The following is a 23,436-nucleotide window of genomic DNA, read 5'->3' on the forward strand; positions in this document are numbered from 1 at the left end:
TATTTATTCTATATGCCTTGTGAAGGCAGATTTGGTTTTTCTATACTTGGCTTCTCCTTGGGGTTTTAGGCACACCTTCACCCATTCTATTGGTTCCTTCGGTAACCTACTCTGTAAGCTCAAAAAGGGTGTTAAATGTTGTATTGCGTATCATTGATTTATATGTGTGTATTTGATTGTTACCCGGTTAGTCTTGGTTCTCCAAGCTCGATGAGTGGTCTCTTAGAGACCTAGGTTGGGAGGTGAGCTCTCCATGGTTTACAGGGTTGTTTTAGACAAGTTTTCTAAATGGATGTGCATGAAGAAAAGCTTGGAAGATTTTTCACTTTCTTTTGGATATTTGAAGATGTTTTATTATGGACTTTTGTAAAAGTTATGTTTTGTAAAAGATCAGAAGTAGATCTTCTTGTAAATTGAAAATTGATGTAAGGATCCAATTATGACTATATCTTTTGAAATGACTTTACAATACTATGAATATATTTTAATTTGGATTTTCTTAAATTGTTTTCAAGAATTAAAATTGATTATTATTATGTAAGTGTGTGTGTGTGTGTGTGTGTATCTTGCTCAAGAACATCAATAAAATTTGGGCATGACATGATAGCTCAGCTTAGAACATCAATCCATTAATTGCAAAAGATCTTGTTCGAGAAAATTTTGGCATGACATGATAGCTCAGCTCAGAAAATCAATCCATTAACTACAAAAGATCTAGAAAAGAGCCTTGACCAATGTACAATGTAAATAAGATTTTGAGAGAAACCAATGTTGGTCAATGTTGATGAAATTTAGAAGGTAGTAGCTGATGCTACAAGGGACAAGATGAATACACAAGAAACATCTTCTACTATCCCTTTAGCTACTAGTGCTCAACCTTTGATGCAAATGTTAGAAGATACATCAAAAAAGGATGACACAATTGGTACGGTTTAACAAAATTAAGTAGAAGAAGAAAAGACTAAAATAGAAAAAATAGGATAGATAGATACATTTGTACCTATAGCATAGACACAAGGTACAAGTGAGATAATAGTAATTGATCAAGGAAGATCTAAAGAAAAGGACATACAAAAGGAGGAGCAAGAAGCTGCCCAAGCATTGCTAACATTACCTACATTTAGTAATCCTACAAAAGTCCTTCAGGAGCCAAGCACTAAAGGTGTACCATTGTAGATTTTAGCAGTTGGCTCTAGTTCATCCAAGGTTGCAAAGTTAATTCACTATGGAGATGTAACTTTAGATGAAGAAATAGTGATACCTAAATATGACTATGCAATCATTACCTTGGAACAAATAGGCTTAATGCAACAAGCCTTAGAAAAGAAGAAAAATCAAGAAATACTCAAGAAGGAGTATAAACAAAGGCAAGCACTATAGGAAATAAAAGACATCTTAGATGCATTCAGTTTGCCTACACCTGAAGAATCCAAGCCTATATTAGAAAAAATATCAAATATTCTAGAAGAAGTGAATAATGAAGACCATGATACAAATGCAAAACTTATGGAATGGTTAGAAAGAAAATTTCAAAGGAAAGTCAATTAGAAAATATCTAGTGATATAGCATTGGCATAGGTACAACTGGCTACAAAAAATTGAAATAGTGAAGAAGGTATTTGAGAACATATTCTCATTGTACACAAAATTGTGTGATCCCACATTCTTCACACAAGAAACTAGCCATAGAATTCTGAGTCTAGAGAGAAATTTAAAGGAATTAGGTATGCAACTACCTTAGAACTCATCTCAGAGTGAGGAGCATTTTCATTCATTGCTTTAATCATAGAGTCAACTAGCTCTATTAAAAGTAGAAGAGGCTAATATAAGAGCCAAGTTGTTTAACATTCAAGCCTCCCTAATCCCTCATATGGAGATACTCCATAAAGAACTAGGATATGTAGAGACCTTGATGAAGAAAGATCCTAATCTTTCCACATCTAATGGACTAGTTCACCTTGCAATAGAGATAGCCATCCAAATCAAGTTACTTAATGTTGCATGTGATAATTGGGATGCTACTCTAAAAATAATAATGAAGGTCCATAAGTCTTTCTTGGAAAATACATAATTAGTGAATAAACCCTTGGGCATAAATATCAAAAAGGGGGAGATAAATAAGGAAGGAGGAGTGAGATAGAAATGCAAAGAGGGAGATAGAAAGAAAGAGGGAGATAGAAAGAAAGGGGGAGATATATTTAAACCATAGGGGGAGAAACCACAAATTGAGAAAACAAAAGAGAAAAAATAGAGCATATCAAATAAAGAGTATCAACAAGAGGTAGAATTACTCAGAATGGAGAATAGATTTTTGGATAATATAGGCACATTAACTCGTGAGGAGTTATAAATTTTGAGGTATATAGTCTATTAAATTTTTTTTGAAAATTTTGAAGTTTTTTATATAAGCTGAGCTGTGAATATATTGATCATGTAAAGTTAAGTGGTTTTAATACTCATGTCAAAGGGGAAGATTTTTGATCTTAGATTGGTTTTATTAATTGAGTGTCAACACACTTAAAACATTCAATAAGTTCATACTAAACTAAGAAATACATGTCAAGTTGTAATGAGTGTCGAGTCACTCATGTGTTAAGTCACTTAAGTGATGAGCAGACAATACATGCCAAGTGATTCAAGTGCCAAGAAAATAGTAGATGCCAAGTAGTTTAGGTGTTGAGTCATAGATAAAATTTTAGCATGTTCCAAGCATTAGTAACCTTAAGGCATCGAGTAATATAGATTTGACATAGTTGTTTGAGATTGCACAAACAAAAATGTAAACCATTTTTCAGCCAACCTAAAGACACAATACAATCTTTTGAAGATAAGGACAAACCTATAAGTAGATCACTATGTAATTACATGTAGCCAATCAAGAAAAGGAAAGGATTAAGTAGAAAAAATGATGAATCTTAGCCATAGATTCATACCCAACCCTAAGTCTTCTAGTCTTCTTAAGGAGTGTGAAACCCTAAACTTCATTAGAGAGTGTGTGCATAAGGAATTGAAGGTAGAGAATAACAAGTTTGCATGGAATCTTAGAAGTTGTATGAAAGGAAATTTCAAAATCAGTTTGAGAGGAAAAAAGGATAGAGGATACAACATTGACATGTCAGATGAGAGAGGATCAAGAAGGACATAGTATGGATTTGGTCTTTAACTAGGCTATTAGCACTAATCACATGATCTATGCTAAAAAATCCTAATAGGTGACTTTCGTTAAATCTCCTAGGCAGAGTAGTCTTAATAGACTATTGTAAATCCTTTGATTGGGTGACATTCTAAGTGGATGTTCTAAAGTCCTTTAGCCATGCACACTTCTAATAGAGTGTTGAAATCCTCTAACAAGGTGGGACTTAGTAGTCCTTTTAAGCCTTTAATAGGGTAGATCATATCTCATGGTCAACTTATTGTAACCTTAATTGGTGACACTTTATTACTGTAGTAGTGAAGAATTGTGGGTTTCATCCTCACCCTAGTTTCACCTTCTCATTTGGAGCATTTTTGGGTAATCATATTAGGTTTCAAAATGTGTGAGTGCTTCTATGTTTACATGTTTCAGATGTTTATGCTTTGCATGTTATTTTAATTTTATCTATTGAATGCATGAGATGGATGAGTGGTGAAAAGTTTTATGAGTTCATGTTTTAACTATTGATTCCCCCTCCCCCCCTCACCCCCTCCCCTCTTTCTCAGTAGTTTACTATTCCTACTTGTAATTCCATCTGTACATAATTACTAGAGAGAAGTTGTAAGTATAGCTATTTATACCTTGAGTAGAGTACAAATCCAAAAAGAAACAAGTGATATATAGCTTTTGAGTTATGGTATGGTGATGCACTTATTTTGAGATATTTCAAAGTATTTGGAAGAAAATCCAATATGGTAAAAGATAATTGAAATGAAAAAAATGATACAAAAAGTGACAAAGGCATATTCTTAGGTTATTCCACTAACAAAAAAACATGTAAGTGTTTGAATTGTAACACTAACAAAGTTGTGGAAAGTGATGAATATGTAGAAAAAAATGAATTTGAATGTAAGAAGGAACTTGAAGATTACAATTTTTTCATATACACTGATGAAGGTGAGCTTAACACCATACATTAATATAAGAAGAAAGTTGCCAAGAATCAACATCTAGTACATGTTGAGTTACATCGAGAATCTATTAAGCATCAAGAAATTAATATTGACCATCAATAAGTGCATACTATGTGTTAGGAATTACTTTTTCAGTCTTAGCAAGTGATTGCCAAAAAAATAGAAGAAAAAGAAGAAATACATGAAGTGGTACCTATAACCAATCTACAAGATGAACCCGGAGAAGAATAAACAAGAAAAAATCCTAAATCAGAAAAATATGTGAGAAGAATCATGCACCTAATCAAATGATTGGAGACACAGACTTTGGAGTTATGAGAAGGGAAAATTAAGGAGTGGCACATGCCTAGTATGTGAATTGAATCCAAATCATTGAAGGATGCCTTGCATAATGAACACTTGATTCAAGAAGTGAATGAAGATATTATATAATAGAGAAGAAAAAAACTTGGTCTTTGGTACATAAAGTAAAAGACATGAATGCTATTGGAACAAAGTGGGTATTCATAAACAAGTTGAATGACAAAGGTGAAGTCATAGGAAATAAAGCAAGGATAGTTTGTAAGAGATATACATAAGAAGGTATTGACTATGGCGAGACATTTTCCCCTATTGAAAGATTGGAAGGACTAAGAGCTCTCCATGGATATTATTCTTACAAAGGATTAAAATTATACTAGATTGACATCAAGTTTAATTTTCTGAATGAAATTCTAGAAAAAAAAGTATATATTGAGAAAACTGAAGAATTTATCGACCCAAACAAAATTTATATGGTGTGCAAGTTTCACAAAGCTTTGTATGGATTAAAAAAAGCTCCTAGAGCAAGCTATGAAAGGTTGCATACATATTTTATGAATATTCCTTTTGAAAGGAAAAATAATAATGGAAATCTATTATTGAAGACTAAATATGAATAAGGGATACAATTATCTAAGATATTTGTTGATGATATCATATTTGGAGGAAAGGATACACTGTGTAATTCATTTGCACCTCAAATGAGGTAAGAGTTTGAGATGTCTCTATTTGGAGAGATCAATATTTTTGTTGGATTGTAAGTGTACCAAGTGAAGAAAGGTATCTACATTAATCAAAATATATCAAGGAGATATTGGAAACTTTTGGTATAGAAGACTCAAGACCCCTTTGAAAATCCATTGGTACTAGACATTAGCTTTCAAAGAATGATGATTCTACTAATCTGTACCGAACATTATATATATCAATGATTGATAAGTTGTAATATGTTATTGATAGAAAATTAGATATTACACTAGGAGTTGGGATAGTTCCTATATTTTCTACAAATCCTAAGGAAAATCACATGATGGATGTGAAAAAATACTAATATGTCTAAAAGGAATTGAGGACTATGGAATGTATTGCTAAAAGAATGACAAGTTTGAATTGCAGGTGTATACTGATATTTATTGGGATTGAAATTTCAATGAGATAAAGTGTATGAGCAATGGAGCTTTCTTCATAGTAAATAAATTAGTTTTATGGATAAGAAAGAATAAAAATTACATCTCCAAATCTACAACATAAGTGGAATATGTGGGAGCAATATTTAATTTATCTAACATAGTGTGGACCAAGCAATTTTTAAAAGGAATGAAGGAATATATCACTAAAGTCATTCTTATATTCTGTGATAAAGCAAGTGCTATAAACATATCCAAAAACCATGTGATATATATAAAGATCAAACATATTTATATCAATTATCATTACTTGAGAGAGTTAGTACAAAACAAAGAAGTTAGATTAGAGTATGTAAATACAAAGGAGAAGATAGCTAATAAATTCACAAAAGCCTTACCTAAGGATGCACATGAATATCTAATGTGAAAATTAGGGCTGATTTCCCTAAACAAGGATACGTAAGCAAAGATGGATGTCTATTTCAAATATTATCACCAAAATGTTTACAGGTAATTCCAAAAGGTTACACTTTAGGACCTACCTAAAGTAGTGCAGAAAGAAGCACCATATTTTGAATTAATCATAAGAAACATGATAGAAGAATAACCCATCTCAAAGAATTGACCAAGATATATCTTAATGGTGAATATGTATGAGACAATTTTTATTGAAGATGTTGAAGTATGATTGGAAGCTTCTTCAGTTTGATATGATTTATTATGCTTCTTGAGCTTCATGTCCATAATTTGACTTAGAAAAAGAAACAATTGAGTTAGTCTTCAAAATTGTTTGATTGAATATACAAAAAGAAGAAGAATTGGAATTAGAATGGAGAATTAGAATTGGTATGTAGAACCATATTTCCAATTTTCCTTCCATGGGAGAAGCTCATTTGGGACTTTTTGCAAAGAAGAGAAGAATCTATTTTGACATTTTCCACCAAAGTGAAGCAAATTAAATTTTTATAATTCCACAAATTCTAAACTTGTAACATGTATTCAATATGAATTATTGTCATACAAAAGCTTAGATTTTGAAAGCACTATATGAGAAATGAAGGACATGGGAAATTCATGTCTTAATGCATCTTTCATAGTCCATTCATGAAATCCTACTAGTGGAGAAGTAGAAGTTTAAATTTCTACCGAAAATCAAATTCATAGCAAAGAGCATGGCTATCAAATAAATCTATTTATGTGCTTTATCTCACCAAAAGTTATCCTATGAATCCTCCATAACAGAGTGAAATTACTCTAATGAAGCCAAGGTGAAAAACATATACTATGGCACTTTGTCAAAGTGATTATGTGAAAACCTACCAATAGCTATGATGACTCCAATAATATTTATACTAGGTACCAGCTAAGTGCGGCTAGTATCAATAGTCAGACTACCTTTCTTAGTAATGATCTTTGAACAAGCCTTGATACAAGATGGAGGTTGTAACAAGTTCCTCCTTGGCATGCACTTCATGTAAGTCCCTCTAGTGCCATGTTTAGACCAATGTTATTGGGAGCCCGTCCCTCTCAGTTTATTCCTCCAAGCTCTCAGATGCAAGGTCCGTTTGGCTGACCAATAGGTTCCCCTAGTAGGTATGGTCCAACATCACCTGCAAGGAGTGGCATCCATGTTAGGGCTTAGTGGAGGTATACGATAAGGTCAAGTATCAAGTACTACCAATACTTTTGGTACTGGTGTTGGTAGATATGGTTGTGGCCATACCTAGTCACAAAGTTCAAATAGAAATTCAAATGTATATAGATCCAATAGATTAGTTCAAGGTTATTCTAATCCATAAGGGAATCCACCATCTGTTCATGGAAGGGTGCTAGGTTATGCTCAATCAAATGCCTGTACTAGTTGTGAACATAGAAATCTCCATTTTGATGTAAATTCTGGCTATTTTGAAGTAGCTTTGGATAGGTTTTCTCAATTTTTCATTAGTCCTTTAATGTCACAAGATCCAATAGCTAGAGAGATCAATGTTGTTGATTTAGAAAATAAGAAGAATATTCTGGTGGATGTTTGGCAATGGAATCAGTTATAAAATCATTTAAGTTCTAGTGATCATCCTTATCACAAATTTGGTACATGAAAAAGGATAAATTAGATGCAAGGCTTACATCAAAAGGAGTGGGTATCAGAGATGAGCTAACAAAATTTTATGAGAGAAATTATTCTTCAAATCTTATGTATCTTGTTGTATATCGTAAAGAAACCATTGAGGAACTTGAAAAGCTAGTTGAAGTGAAATTTAGTGGAATTAAGAATACTCAATAGAGATGTCCTTGTTTTGATGGTCAACCTTGCCATTCAAAGCACTTATAGATATTGGTTAAGACTATTCCCATAAAAGAGGGCCACACGTTGTGTATTTTATGGCCTATTACTCTTGAACTAAAAGAAAATTATAAAGAAGCTCCCTCAAGATACCTTGATCACCTAATTGGGCCCAAGGTAAATGGTTCCTTATTTTTCCTTCTAAAGAACTTGGGATAGGCAACTAGCTTAAGTGCAAGGGAAATGGAAAGTAGCATTGAATATACATTCTTTGGAATTATGGTAGAGCTTATAGATGCTAGCCAAGAACACATGGAAGAAATTGTTGAGTATACATTTCAATACCTCAATATTCTACAGAAAATGGGTATGGCTAAATGAATATTTAATGAGGTATAAGCTATTTGTGAGATAAAGCTCCATTATCAAAATAAGATTTCACCACTCAACTATGTAACAAACATTGTTTCAAAAATGGAGTTGTATCCACTTGAAGATCACTTGGTGGCATCATTACTTCCTTCCAAGTTTAATCCAATTACAATTCAAATGGTTTTGGATCAACTTCTTCCAAGTAGGTCCAAAATGATCTATTCTTCAAAACAGTGCACAACTGAAACTGAACATTGGTATAGAACTCCATTCTTCCTTGAGAAAATCAAGGATGAATCAGTAATGCAATAGGAAAACTCAAAACCAGATTCAAGATTGGGATTGCCTTTTCCAAAAGATGTTTATACCCACTCACTTGTCTTCTCAAACAAGAGGATGAAAAGGTCAAACTTCCCATTGTAGTGTAAAAATCTAGATTTTCAAGGTTGCGGTATAAATTAGACATAATATTTTGACTTCAAAAGCTTTCATCAATATGGACTTTAACTTTCTTGAATCAAAAAATTTACCAGAGGTAGAGATTCTAACAAATATTTCTACAAAGGTACTAGTGGATTATTTGAATGAGTATGCTTAGGATGTAGAAGTTGCTCGACTTGCTTACAGTATTGACCGTACAGGAATGGGGTTCTAGGGGATTGTCACTGGATATAATAACAAGATGAGAATTTTTCTTGAGAAGATTTTAGAAAAGATAGTAGACTTTGAAGTCAAGTAGTGAATATTTGTCATGATCAAGGAAAAGATCCTCAAGAATTATCTGAATTTCAAGTTTCATCAACCATATCAACAAGCTTTCTATTATTGTTCATTACTATCGGAGCATCGTATGTGGCAAAGAAGTGAATTCCTTGAGATTATTCCTCAAATCAAAGTAGATGACTTGATGAAATTTTCTTCATGCATAATCTCACAAACATTTATGGAATGCTATGTTGCAGGTAATATGACATCAACAAAATCAATGTCTCTAGTTGACTTTATTGAAGACTCTTTGTTTAGTGGGAATTTATCTCCATGCAAGCCACATTTTCCATCATAACATTTGGAAAGGAGAATTGTAAAACTTCAATCAGGCATAAATTTCTACTATCCTCTTGAGCGACTAAATGAACATGATGAGAATTCTACACTGCACCATTACATTTAGCTAGAACAAGACAATCTCAAGACAAATGTTGAACTAGAGCTTTTTGTTCTTACTGCAAGGCAACTGGCTTGTTACTAGCTTTGATCAACTGAGAAACTTGGATATATTCTTGTACTTATGACACAAAATGATTTTGGAATGTGAGGAGTGTAATTCATTAGTCAATCCATAGTAAAGGACCCTGCACAACTAGACATTAGAGTGGAGGCATTTCTTAAGATGTTTGAAAGCAAACTTCATTCAACGTTAGATGATGAGTTTAAGTCAAATGTCAATGCATTAATTGATTCAAGGCTCAAGAGGAAGGGGCAAGAAAATGTATTTATGATACATGCACATGATTATTGGGTAGATGACAAGTCTTCTATTAAATACAAAATCTCATTTAAATGATATTTCTTTAGAATTTTAAAGGTTCCAATTGGTGCTGCATAAAAAGCAAAGTTTTGGAAATATTTGAAATGGATTTAAATATGAAGGAGAAACTCAAAAGTTGTGAAGACATAAATATGAAAAGTCATAAGTAAGAAACTAAAAGGACAGTTTTAGTAACTAAAAAGTCACCAATAGAGAAACTGAACAATAGCTACAAGGATTGTATTTATGGTAAATTTGTAGATTCATTATGGGGTTCTTCTTTTCTGCAAGGTTAGGTATTGCTAGAGGAGATAGTAACTTTCATGTATTTAGGGGATTTTGTATTTTGATTTTTGTAATTGATTTGGAAAAGGAATTATGAGCAAATAAAGACAAAGTATTTTTATTTCCAGTGTTCAATACAAAGATGTTTTATTCTAAATCAAAGTATTTGGTTATTACTTTTTCTAAATATAATCAATTGAAGCATGGTTGTATTTAGTTTTGAACACTTTCTTACATCTTGAGTCAAATGGTGAATAGGTTGTAAATCAGAGCATTTTCAACTATTCTTGTTGCAAACATTAGGATGTTTAATCTTCTTTTCATTCTAGTTTCATTGCATTTACATTTACAATATTCATTTTTGCATTACCAATGTCGAGAAGTCAGAGGAATTGTGGGTTCTTGGTATTGGCTAGGTTTAGGAACTAAATTCTACTTGAGTCAGTTCTATCTAGGGCTAGCTTGGTTTTCCCTCTTCTATTCTTAGGTTAAGAATGTACCCAATTAGTTTAGGAACTAGTAAATTCATTGAATACCATTTGATAAGGAAGTTGTACCTTTCAATTCAGAAGTAATCTATCAACCTAAAGATAGATTATCCAACTATTGGTATCTAGTTGTTCTTTCAAATTTGGGCATTTGAGACTTAAATTAAAAAGAACCAATCTATTTACCAACAATTTTTTCTCAACTCTACTAGGGAGGTGAAAAAGAAGATTAGTGTGGAATTTTACTTCCCCAGTTTATTATTATCCCTGCGCTTGGATATTGGCAACTATGTTTTTAATTCTCAAAATTTGTGGTCAAGAAGTTTGGTACTTTTATTTTTAGAATTTGAGGTACCTTCCCTAGAATGGAGGTTGGTAGCTTTATTGAGGAATATTTCTTGAAATATTAGGAAATTTTAAAAGATTGGATGCCAACAAGAGATGAAGATGTTTTAGACATCTTTATCTTTATCCCAAGATTCAAAAATGCAACGGAAGAAGTTATAGAAGACATTGCAAGAAGTGTGAATTGGTTCAAGGTTACCTATGGTTCTTTCCTCATTAATAATAAATCTATGGTGCAAAAACCTAGGGAACAAGAGCATGCATGTGAAGATCTTCAGCAAGCTGAAAATGAGGAGCCCAACATCATCTCATTACATGCATCACATGAATAGGAAGAAGGAGAACATATACAAGATGACCTTCAAGTAAGTAATGATGGATGTTTTTATAATTTACATTTTCAGCTTGATTGTTTGAATGAGGAAAAGGTCAATTGTTTTGAGAATAAAGGAAATTTCAGTTTGAAGTTTGATCCTATGTTAATAGAAACCAATATTCAATATGTATTGGTTCCAGCAATATGCTATGATAAAATTCTATCATGTCAAATAGTTGAAGGATCATTATTTTCTAATTCTTCCTTTGAGTTTCAAGATGAAAGTATGGTTGAAACTGAAGAATTTAAAAAGTTACCACAGTTGATACCATCCATCATTTCAATAAACACATTATCTTACAAGGAAGAGGTTATCTCCTAGCTCTTACCAATTGTTGAAGAAAGGGATGCTCCTCCAATAGCTTCAGGTATTGATTCATCATTCTATGCCACTTTTTTGTATAGAATATTTTCAGATTTAATTTGTGAGGAGGATAAGGAAATTATTTTAGTCAAGGTTTATCCTAAAATTGGAGAGGTGTGTTCAAAATTTGAAGCTATCAAGTATGCTGAAAGTCCTCCAAATTATGACAATCCTAAGTGTTTAAAGGATAAAGATGATGAAGTGTTTTCTTTGGAGATATTTGAGAAATTTTTGTTCCAATTTGAGGCTGGGAATAGCCTTGAATCTTCCATTCAAAAGGATAAAGAAAACCTAGAATTCTATGAAAAAACTTCAATTGAGATGGATTACATCATTGGGATACCATGCATTGTTCCAAAATGGCTCTTTCTTTTCACAACTAGGTAATGGTCATATATAAGTTTCATTATGCTCTCTGTCATTTTGATGAGGTTTCCCCACCTCTTTGTAAATATGTTTTTCTTTCCAATGTTGGCTTGCCTAGTTTAGTCTTTTCTTGTATTTTTGTGTTGCTGTTCGCTATCCTAGTTTTGGTTTTTCCTCACTCCCCTCTACTCTTCTAACAAGCAACTCTATGTTTACCCTCTTCTTGGCTTGATTATGTAACCCAATGGATAAGGCACTTGTCTTCTACTAGAGATTCTAGATTTGTTATGACTTTGCAACACATAATCCCCATTCAGAGCTAGCTATAGGTGCACTTTCAGTACACCATTTTAAAAACTTTTAAAGTCACCCACAGTAAAGAATTCCCAACAATTGTTTCTAGTTTTCTTATCAATGTTTCTATGAAGAATAAATATCAAAGCTCTAATGCAGATTTGAAAGTTTCTATGCCATAATTCAGTGTTCATTGCTTTGATTCAGAATTATAGATTTAGTTTGATATGATTTATTATGCTTCTTTAGCTTCATTTTCATAATCTAACTTAGAAAAAGAAACAATTGAGTTAATATTTGAAATTGTTTGATTGAATATTCAAAAATAAGTAGAATAGGAATTGGAATGTAGAATTAGAATTGGGATGCAGAACTAGATTTCCAATTTTCCCACCATGGGAGAAGCTATTTTGACATTTTCTACCAAAGAAAATTAAATTAAATTTTGATAATTCCACAGATTCTAAACTTGTAACATGTATTCAATATGAATTATTGTCATACAATAGATGAGATTTTGAAATCACTATATGAGAAATGAAGGACATGGGAAATTCATGTCTTAATGCATCTTTCATAATCCATTCATGAAATCCCACCAGTAGAGAAGTTGAAGTTTGAATTTCCACCAAACATCAAATTCATAGCAAAGATCATGGCTATCAAAATAAATCTATTTATGTGCTTCATCTCACCAAAAGTGATCTTTTGAATCCTCCATAATAAAGAAAAAATGCTCTAATGAAGCCAAGGCTAAAAATGTATACTACGAAACTCCATTGAAGTGACTATGTGAAAACTCACCAATAGTTATGGTGAATCCAATAATATTTATACTAGGTACCATCTAACTACAACTAGGATCAATAGTTAGACTCATAATACCCATGGTAGTACTGGTCTTGGAACAAGCCCTAACACAAAATGGAGGTTGTCACAAGTTGCTCCTAGGCATGCACTTGGTGTAAGTCTGTCTAGTACCATGTTTAGACCAATATTATTGGGAGCCAATCCCTCTTAGTTTACTCCTCCAAGCTCCCAGATGCAAGGTCCATCTGGCTCACCAATAGGTTCCCCTAGTAGGTATGGTCCAACATCACTTGCAAGGAGTAGCATCCATGTGATAGGTTTGGGTAAAGTAGCTTTTGTACAATAGTATCATAAATTTAGAGGATTGGGGATGCTTATCAATTTGCACGTGCAACCTTAAAATGTGTAGCACAAAATTGGTAGAGTTATTAGGCTAGTTTCACTAGAAATGTGGATTTAGGTGTTGCTATCTCTATAGATGGAAATTCTAGAGGTGGTTATATGGGTTCCCCTCATGGTTGTCAAGGAAATGCTTATCTTCAACATGAGAAACAAAAAGGTGGAAATGGAACCAATACAACATCAGTTGTATCTAATGCTGAAAAGAATGCCAATTTATGTGCTTCTAGTTTATTGGGTATTCTTCCAACCTAAATAGAGTTGGCTACTGAGTGATTGGAATGCAATTCACCACCACCAAATCCTAGAGACTATTATCAAAATTATAGTAATCAACTTCTATTGCAAGAGGATGGGACTAAGGTAATCTCAAAAAACTCAGGGCTTAGTGGAGGTATACGATAAGGTCAAGTATAAGGTACTTCCTATACTACTGGTACTGGTGTTGGTAGATATGGTCATGGCCATACCCAATCACAAAGTTCAAATAGAAATTCAAATGTATATAGATCCAATGGATTAGTTCAAGGTTATTCTAATCCAGAAGGGAGTCCACCATCTATTCATGGAATGGTGCTAGGTTATGCTCGATAAAATGCCTATACTAGTTCTTTACATACAAATTTCCATTTTGATGTAAATGCTAGCTATTTTGAAAAAGTTTTGGATAGATTTTCTCAATTTTTCATCAATCCCTTAATGTCACAAGATGCAATTGCTAGAGAGATCAATGTTGTTGATTCAGAGAAAAAGAAAAATATTCTAGTGGATGTTTGGCGATGGAATCATTTATAAAATAATTTAAGTTCCAATAATCATCCTTATCACAAATTTGGTACATGAAATAAGGATACATTAGATGCAAGGCTTACATCAAAAGGAGTGGGTATTAGAGATGAGCTAATTAAATTTTATGAGAGACATTATTCTTCAAATCTTATGCACCTTGTTGTATATGGTAAAGAAACCATTGAGGAACTTGAAAAGCTAGTTGAAGTTAAATTTATTGGAATTAAGAATACTCAATAGAGCCATCCTCGTTTTGTTGGTTAGCCTTACCATTTGTAGCACTTACAGATATTGGTTAAGAATGTTCCCATAAAACATGGCCACACATTGGGTATTTTATGGTTTATTACTCCTAAACTAAAAAATATATAAGGAAGCTCCCTCAAGATACCTTGGTCACCTAATTGGGCCCCAAGTAGATGGTTCCTTATTTTACATTCTAAAGAGCTTGGGATGGGCAACCATTTTAAGTGTAGTAGAAATGGAAAGTAGCTTTGAATATGCATTCTTTGGAATTGTGATAGAGCTTATAGATGCCGGCCAAGAATACATGGAAGAAATTGTTGTGTATATATTTCAATACCTCAATATTCTATGGAAATTGGGTGTGGCTAAATGAATATTTAATGAGGTACAAGCCATTTGTGAGACAAAGTTCCATTATCAAGATAAGATTTCACCAATCAACTATGTAACAAACATTGTTTCAAACATGGAGTTGTATCCACTTGAAGATTGGTTGGTGGCATAATTGCTTCCTTCCTAGTTTAATCTAATTACAATTCAAATGGTTTTGGATCATTTCTTTTAAGTAGGTCTAGAATGATCTAGTCTTCAAAATAGTTTGATGGTTACACAAATGAAACCAAACTTTGGTATGGAACTACATTCTCCCTTGAGAAAATCAAGGATGAATCAATAATGCAATATGAAAACTTAGAACCAAATTCAAGATTGGGATTTCCTTCACTGAATATGTTTGTACCCACTAACTTGTCTCTCAAACAAAAAGATGAAAAGGTCAAACTTCCCATTGTAGTGTGGAAATCCAAATTTTCAAGGATGTGATATAAATAAAACACAATGTTTTTAATCCAAAAGCTTTAATCAAGATAGACTTTAACTATCCTAAATTAAACAATTTACTAGAAGTAGAGATTCTAACTAATATTTTTACAAAGTTACTGGTGGATTATTTGAATGAGTATGCTTATTATGCAAAAGTTGCTTGACTTGCTTATAATATTGACCATATAGGAATTTGGTTCTAGGTGATTGTCATTGGATACAATCACAAGATGAGAATTTTGCTTAAGAAGATTTTAGAAAAGATAGTACACTTTGAATTCAAGCAGGAAAGATTTTCCATGATCAAGGAGAAGGTCTTCAAGAATTATCTAAATTTCAAGTTTAATCAACCATATCAATAGGCTTTCTATTATTGTCCATTACTATTGGAGCATCATATGTGGAAAAGAAGTGAATTCCTTGAGATTATTCCTCAAATCAAAGTAGATAACCTGATGAAGTTATCTCCCTGCATAATCTCACAAAAAATTATGGAATGTTATGTTGCAGGTAATATGACATAAATAGTATCAATATCTCTAGTTGAGTTTATTGAGGACTCTTTATTTAGTGGGAATTTGTCTCCATGCAAGCCACTTTTTCCATCATAGAATTTGGAAAGGAGAACTATCAAACTTGATTCAGGCATAAATTTCTACTTTCCTATTAAGTGACTAAATGAACAGGATGAGAATTATACACTACACCATTACATTTAGCTAGAACAAGACAATCTCAAGACAAATGTTGAACTAGAGCTTTTTGTCCTTATTGCAAGGCAAATGGCCTTTTACCAGCTTCGATCAGTTGAGAAAATTGGAAATATGATTGTGCTTATGACACGAAATGATTCTGGAATGCAAGGAGTGTAGTTCATTATTCAATCCATAGTGAAGGACCCTACACAAGTTCATTAGTAGAGTGGAGGTATTTCTTAAGATGTTTGAAAGCAAACTTCATGCAATGTCAAATGACCAGTTTAAGTCAAATGTCAATTTGTTAATTGATTCAAGGCTCAGAAGAAAGAGGCCAGAAAATGTATTTATGATACATGCATAGAATTATTAGGCAGATGACAAGTCTTCTATTAAATAGGAAATTTCATTTAAATGAAATTTCTTTAGAATTTGAAACGTTCCAATTGGTGCTGCATAAAAAGCAAAGTTTTGGAAATATTTGAAATGGATTTAAATATGAAATAGAAAATTGAAAGATGTGAAGACATAAATATGAAAATTCATAAATAAGAAAATAAAAGGATAGTTTTAGTAACGAAAAATTCACCAACAAAAAAATTGAATAGTTGCTACGAGGATAATATGTATGGTAAATTTTGAGATGGATTAAGGGGTTCTCTTTTTCTACAAGGGTAGGTATTATCAGGGTAGAGAGGAGATTTTAATTTTCATGTATTTAGGAGATTTTGTATTCTAATTTTTTAATTGATTTGGCAAAGGAATTACGAGCAAATAAAGTTAGAGTATTTTTATTTGTGTTGTTCAATACAAAGAGGTGTTATTCTGAATTAGAGTGTTTTGTTATTACTTTTTCTTATTATAATCAGTTGGAGCATGGTTGTATTTAGTTTCGAATGCTTTCTTACATCTTGAGTCAAATGGTGAATGGGTTGTAAATCAAAGTATTTTCAATTGTTCCTATTGCAAAGATTAGGATGTTTGATCTTCTTTTCATTCCAATTTCATTGCATTTACATTTACAATATTCATTTTTGCATTACCAATGTTGAGAAGTCATAAGAATTGTGGGTTCTTAGTATTGGCAAGGTTTAGGAACTAAAATCATCTCGAGTTAGTTCTGTCTAGGGCTAGCTTGGTTTTCCGTCTTCCATTCTCTGGTTAAGAATGTACCCAATTAGTTTAGGAACTAGTAAATTCATTGAATACCATTTGATAAGGGAGCTATACCATTCAATTTAGAGAAAATCTATCAACTTGAAGATAGATTATCCAACTATTGGTATCTAGTTGTTCTTTTAGATTTGGGCATTTGAGAGTTAAATTAAAAATAACCAATCTATGTACCAACATATTTTTTGCAACTCTATTGGGGAGGTAGAAAAGAAGATTAGTGTGGAGTTTTACTTCCTTAGTTTATTATTATCTCTACTGCTTTTTTAATTCTTAGAATTTTTGGTCAAGCAATTAGGTGCTTTCATTTTCAAAATTTGAGGTACCTTCCCTAGGATGGAGGTTGGTGGCTTGTTCAGGAATATTTCTTGAAATATTTAGAAATTTTAAAAGATTGGATACTAGCAAGAGATGAAGATGTTTCAGATCTCTTTAGCTTTATCCTAGGATTCAAAAACCCAATTGAAGAAGTTATAGAAGACATGGCAAGAAGTGTGAATTGGTTGAAGGCTACCTATGGCTCTTTCCTCATTAAGAAGAAATCACCGGTGCAAAAACCCAAGGAACTAGAGCATGTATGTGAAGATCTTTAGCAAGCTAAAAATGAGGAGCCCAACATCATCTCATTACATGTGACACATGAACAAGAAGAAGAACAACATATACAAGATGACCTTCAAGTATGTAATGATGGATGTTTTTATAATTTACATTTTCAGCCTGATTGTTTGAATGAGGAAAAGGTCAATTGTTTTGAGAATAAAATAAATTTTAGTTTGAAGTTTGATTCTATGTTAATATAAAGCAATATTGAAGATGTATTGGTTCCAGTAGTATGCTATGATAAAATTCCATCGTGTCAAATAGTTGAAGTATCATTGTTTTGTTATTCTTCCTTTGAATTTCAAGATGAAAGTATGATTGAAATTGAAGAAGTTAAAAAGTTACTGTAGTTGATACCATCCATGATTTCAACAAACAAATTATCTTGCAAGGAAGAGGTTATCTCTTAGCTCTTACCAATTGTTGAAAAAAGGGATGCTCCTCCAATAGCTTTAGATATTGATTTATCATCTTATGCCACTATTTTGGATAGGAGATTTTTAGATTTAATTTGTGAGGAGGATAAGGAAATTATTTCAGTCAAGGTTTATCCTAAAATTGGAGAGGCATGTTCAAAATTTTAAGCTGTCAAGTATGCTAAAAAGTTCTCCAAATTATGATAGTTCTAAGTGTTTAAATGATAAAAATGATGAAGTGTTTTCCTTAGAGATATTTGAGAAATTTTCATTCCAATTTGAGGTTGGGAATGTCCTCGAATCTTCCATGTAAAAGGATAAAGAAAGGATACAATTCTATGATGAAATATGGCTCTTTGGATATAATATTTGGCTTATAAGATTTCTTCATTTTATTGAGTTGATTTTAAGTATTGAGGTGGTAATTAAACTTCAACTGAGATGGATTACTTCATTGGGATACCATGCATTGTTCCAAAATGTCTCTTTCTTTTCACAACTACTTAATGACCATGTATGAGTTTCATTATGCTCTCCCTCCTTTCGATGATGTTTCCTCACCTATTTGTAAATATGTTTTTCTTTCCAGTTTTGGCTTGTTTAGTTTAGTCTTTCCTTGCATTGTTGTGTTGCTATTCACTTTTCCAGTTTTGGTTTTGCCTCACTCCCCTCCACCATCTCGACAAGCAACTCTATTTTTACCCTCTTCTTAGCTTGACTCTGTAGCCCAATGGATAAGGCACTTGTCTTCTACTAGAGATTCTAGATTCTTTATGTACTTTGTAGCACATAATCCCCATTCAGTGTCAACTGTAGGTGCACTTTTAGTACACCATTTTAAAAAAAATTAAAGTCAGCCCCCATAAAGAATCCCCAAAATTGTTTCTAGTTTGCTTAACAATGTTTCTATGAAGGATAAAGATCAAAGTTCTAATGCAGATGTGAAAGTTCCTATACCACAATTTAGAGTTCATTGCTTTGATTCAAAATTATAGATTTAGTTTGATATGATTTATTATGCTTCTTCAGCTTCATATTCATAATCTAACTTAGAAAAAGAAATAATTGAGTTAGTCTTCAAAATTGTTTGATTGAATATACCAAAAGAAGTGAAATTGGAATTAGAATGAAGAATTAGAATTGGGATGTAGAACTAGATTTCCAATTTTCTTGACATGGGAGAAGCTCATTTGGGACTTTTCACAAAGAAGAGGAGAAGCTATTTTGAAATTTTCTACCAAAGTGAAGAAAATTAAATTTTGATAATTTTACAGATTTGAAACTTGTAACATGTATTCAATATGAATTATTGTCATAAAAAAGCTTATATTTTGAAACAACTATATGAGAAATGAAGGACATGAGAAATTCATGTCTTAATGCATCTTTCATAGTCCATTCATGAAATCATGACAGTGGAGAAGTAGCAATTTGAATATTTTCCAAACATCAAATTCATAGCAAAGAGCATCACTATCAAAATAAATCTATTTATGTGCTTCATCTCACCAAAAGTGATCTGGTGAACCCTCCATAACAGAGAAAAAATACTCTAATGAAGCCAAGGCAAAAAATGTATACTATGTCACTCTGTCAAGGTGATTATGTGAAAACTTGTCAATAGCTATGGTGACTCCAATAATGTTTATAGCAAGTACCGACTGACTATAGATAGGATCATAAATCAGACTCATAATACCCATGGTAGTACTAGTCCTAGAACAAGCCCTAACACAACATGGAGGTTGTCAGAAGTTGCTCTTGGGCATGCACTTGGTGTAAGTCCCTCTAGCGCCATGTTAAAACCAATGTTATTGGGAGCTAGTCCCTCTTAGCTTACTACTCCAAGCTCTCAAATGCAAGGTCCATCTAGCTCACCAATAGGTTCCCTTCATAGGCATGGTCCAACATCATCTGCAAGGAGTGGCATCCATGTGATAGGTTTGGTTAAAGTAGCTACCATAGGATAGTATTATAAACATAGAGGATTAGGGATGCTTATCAGTTTGTCTGTGCCACCTTAGAAAATGTAGCACAACATTGGTAGGGTTATCAAGCCAGTTTCACTACAAATGTGTATTCAAGTGTTGCTAAATCTACAAATGGGACTTCTAGAGGTGGTTATATGGGTTTCCCTCGTGGTGGTCAAGAAAATGCTCATCTTCAACATGGGAAACAAAAATGTGGAAATGGAACCAATACAACATCAATTGTATCTAATACTAAAAAGAATACTAATCCATGTGCTTTTGGTTCATTGGGTATTCTTTCTATGTCAACAAAGTGGGCTTCTGAGGGATTGGAATGCAATTCACCACCACCAAATCCTAAAGACTAGGATCCAAATTACAGTAACGAACATATATTGCAAGAGGATGGGACTAAGGTAATCTCACCAAAGTTAGGGCTTAGTTGAGGTATAAAATTAGGTCAAGTATTAGGAACTGCCAGTACTTTTAGTACTTGTGATGGTAGATATGGTCATGGCTAGACCTAGTCACAAAGTTCAAATAGCAATTCAAATGTATATATATCCAATAGATTATTTCAAGGTTATTCTAATCTAGAAGGGAGTCCACCATCTATTCATGGAATGGTGCTAGGTCATGCTTGATCAACTGCCTATAATAGTTCTGAACATTCAAATTTCCATTTTGATGTGAATGTTGGCTATTTTGAAGAAGCTTTGGATAGATTTTCTCTATTTTTCATCAATTCCTTAATTTCACAAGATGCAATAGCTAGAGAGATCAATTTTGTTGATTCAAAAAATAAGAAAAATATTCTAGTGGATGTTTGGCAATGGAATCAATTATAAACTCATCTAAGTTTCAATGATCATTGGTACATGAAACAAGGATACATTGGATGCTTGGCTTACATCAAAAGGAGTGGCTATCAAAGATAAGCTAATTAAATTTTACGAAAGACATTATTCTTCAAATCTTATACACCTTGTTGTATATGGCAAAGAAACCATTGAGGAACTTGAAAAGTTGGTTGAAGTAAAATTTAGAGGAATTAAGAATACTCAATAGAGCCATCCTTGTTTTGCTAGTTAGCCTTGCCATTCAAAGCACTTACGAATATTGGTTAAGAATATTCTCATAAAAGAGGGGCACAATTTGGGTATTTTATGGTCTATTACTCCTGAACTAAAAAAAATTATAAGGAAGCTCCCTCAAGATACCTTGGCCACCTAATTGGGCCTGAATCAGATGGTTCCTTGTTTTTCCTTATGAAGAGCTTAGAATGGGCAACTAGTTTAAGTGTAGGGGAAATGGAAAGTAGCTTTGAATATGCATTCTTTGGAATTATGATAGAGCTTATAATGCTAGCCAAGAACACGTGGAAGAAATTGTTGAGTATACATTTCAATACCTTAATATTCTACAAAAAATGGGTATATTTGAATGAATATTTAATGTGGTACAAGCCATTTGTGAGACAAAATTCCATTATCAAGATAAGATTTCACCAATCAACTATGTAATGAACATCATTTAAAACATGGAGTTGTATCCACTTGAAGATTGGTCAGTGGCATCATTGCTACCTTCCAAGTTTAATCTAATTACAATTCAAATGGTTTTGGATCAACTTCTTCCAAGTAGGTCCAGAATGATCTAGTCTTCAAAACAATTTGAAGGTTGCACAAATGAAATTGAACTTTGGTATGGAACTGCATTCTCCCTTGAGAAATTCAAGGATGAATTAATAAAGCAATAGGAAAACTCATAACCAAATTCAAGATTGGGATTGCCTTTGCTAAATATGTTTATACCCACTAACTCGTCTCTCAAACAAGAGGATGAAAAGGTCAAACTTCCCATTGTAGTGTGGAAATCCAAATTTTCAAGATTGTGGTATAAATTAGAGACAATGTTTTTGCTTCAAAGGCTTTCATCAAGCTAGACTTTAACTATCTTGAATCAAACAATTTACCAAAGGAAAAGATTCTAACAAATATTTTTACAAAGTTACTAGTGGATTATTTGAATGAGTATGATTATTATTTAGAAGTTGCTAGACTTACTTATAGTATTGACCATACAAGAATGGGGTTGCCGGTGACTATCACTGGATACAATCACAACATGAGAATTTTACTTGAGAAGATTTTAGAAAAGACAGTGCACTTTGAAGTCAAGTAGGAAAGATTTTCCATGATCAAGGAAAAGGTCTTCAAGAATTATCTAAATTTCAATTTTCATCAGCCATATCAATAGGCTTTCTATTGTTGTTCATTACTATTGGAGCATTGTATGTGGCAAAGAATTGAATTCCTTGAGATTATTCCTCATATCAAAGTAGATGACCTAATGAAATTCACTCCCTACATAATCTCATGAACATTTAGGGAAAGTTATGTTCCAGGTAATATGACATCAATAGAATCAATATCTTTGGTTGAGTTTATTGAAGACTCTTTGTTTAGTTGGCTTTTGTCTGCATGCAAGCCACTTTTTCCATCACAACATTTGGAAAGGAAAATTTTCAAACTTGGCTCAAGCATAAATTTCTACTATCCTATTGAGGGACTAAATGATCAGGACAAGAATTCTACACTACACCATTACATTTAGCTAGAACAAGACAATCTCAAGACAAATGTTGAACTAGAGCTTTTTTTTCTTACTGCAAGGCAATTGGCCTTTTACCAACTTCAATTAGTTGAGAAACTTGGATATATTATTTTACTTATGACATGAATTTATTCTTGAATGTAAGGACCTTAGTTCATTATTCAATCCATAGTGAAGGACCTTGCAGATCTGGACATTAGAGTGGAGGCATTTCTTAAGATGTTTGAAAGCAAACTTCATGCAATGTCAGATGATAAGTTTAAGTCAAATTTCAATGCATTAATTGACTCAAGGTTGAAGATAAAGGGGCAAGAAAATGTATTTATGATACATGCACATAATTATTGGGTAGATGGCAAGTCTTCTATTAAAAAGGAAATCTCATTTAAATGATTTTTCATTAGAATTTGAAAGGTTCCAATCGGTGCTGCATAAAAAGAAAAGTTTTGGAAATATTTTAAATGGATTTAGATATGAAAGAGAAACTCAAAAGCTATTAAGACATAAATATGAAAATTCATAAGTAAGAAACTGAAAGGACAATTTTAGTAACTAAAAAGTCACCAATAGAGAAATTAAATAGTTTGCATGAGGACAATATTTATGGTATTTTTTTAGATGGATTAAGGGGTTCTTCCTTTTTGCAAAGGTAGGTATTTCTGGG

At 32.7% G+C, this 23,436-nt stretch overlaps 3 pseudogenes; all 3 read left to right on the plus strand.

Moving 5' to 3' along the window:
* The first annotated feature begins 7,038 nt into the window (after nt 1-7,038).
* On the plus strand, nt 7,039-9,751 carry LOC149558726 (insulin-degrading enzyme-like 1, peroxisomal pseudogene; annotated as a pseudogene).
* Nucleotides 9,752-14,036: 4,285 nt separating this feature from the next.
* Nucleotides 14,037-16,358, plus strand: LOC149558727 (insulin-degrading enzyme-like 1, peroxisomal pseudogene; annotated as a pseudogene).
* A 4,445-nt stretch (nt 16,359-20,803) lies between these two features.
* Nucleotides 20,804-23,165, plus strand: LOC149558728 (insulin-degrading enzyme-like 1, peroxisomal pseudogene; annotated as a pseudogene).
* The last annotated feature ends 271 nt before the right edge of the window (nt 23,166-23,436 follow it).

This window comes from Cupressus sempervirens, chromosome 5 (genome assembly GCF_028749045.1).
Source record: "Cupressus sempervirens isolate cs-2001-9-10 chromosome 5, ASM2874904v1, whole genome shotgun sequence".
Lineage (NCBI taxonomy): Eukaryota > Viridiplantae > Streptophyta > Pinopsida > Cupressales > Cupressaceae > Cupressus > Cupressus sempervirens.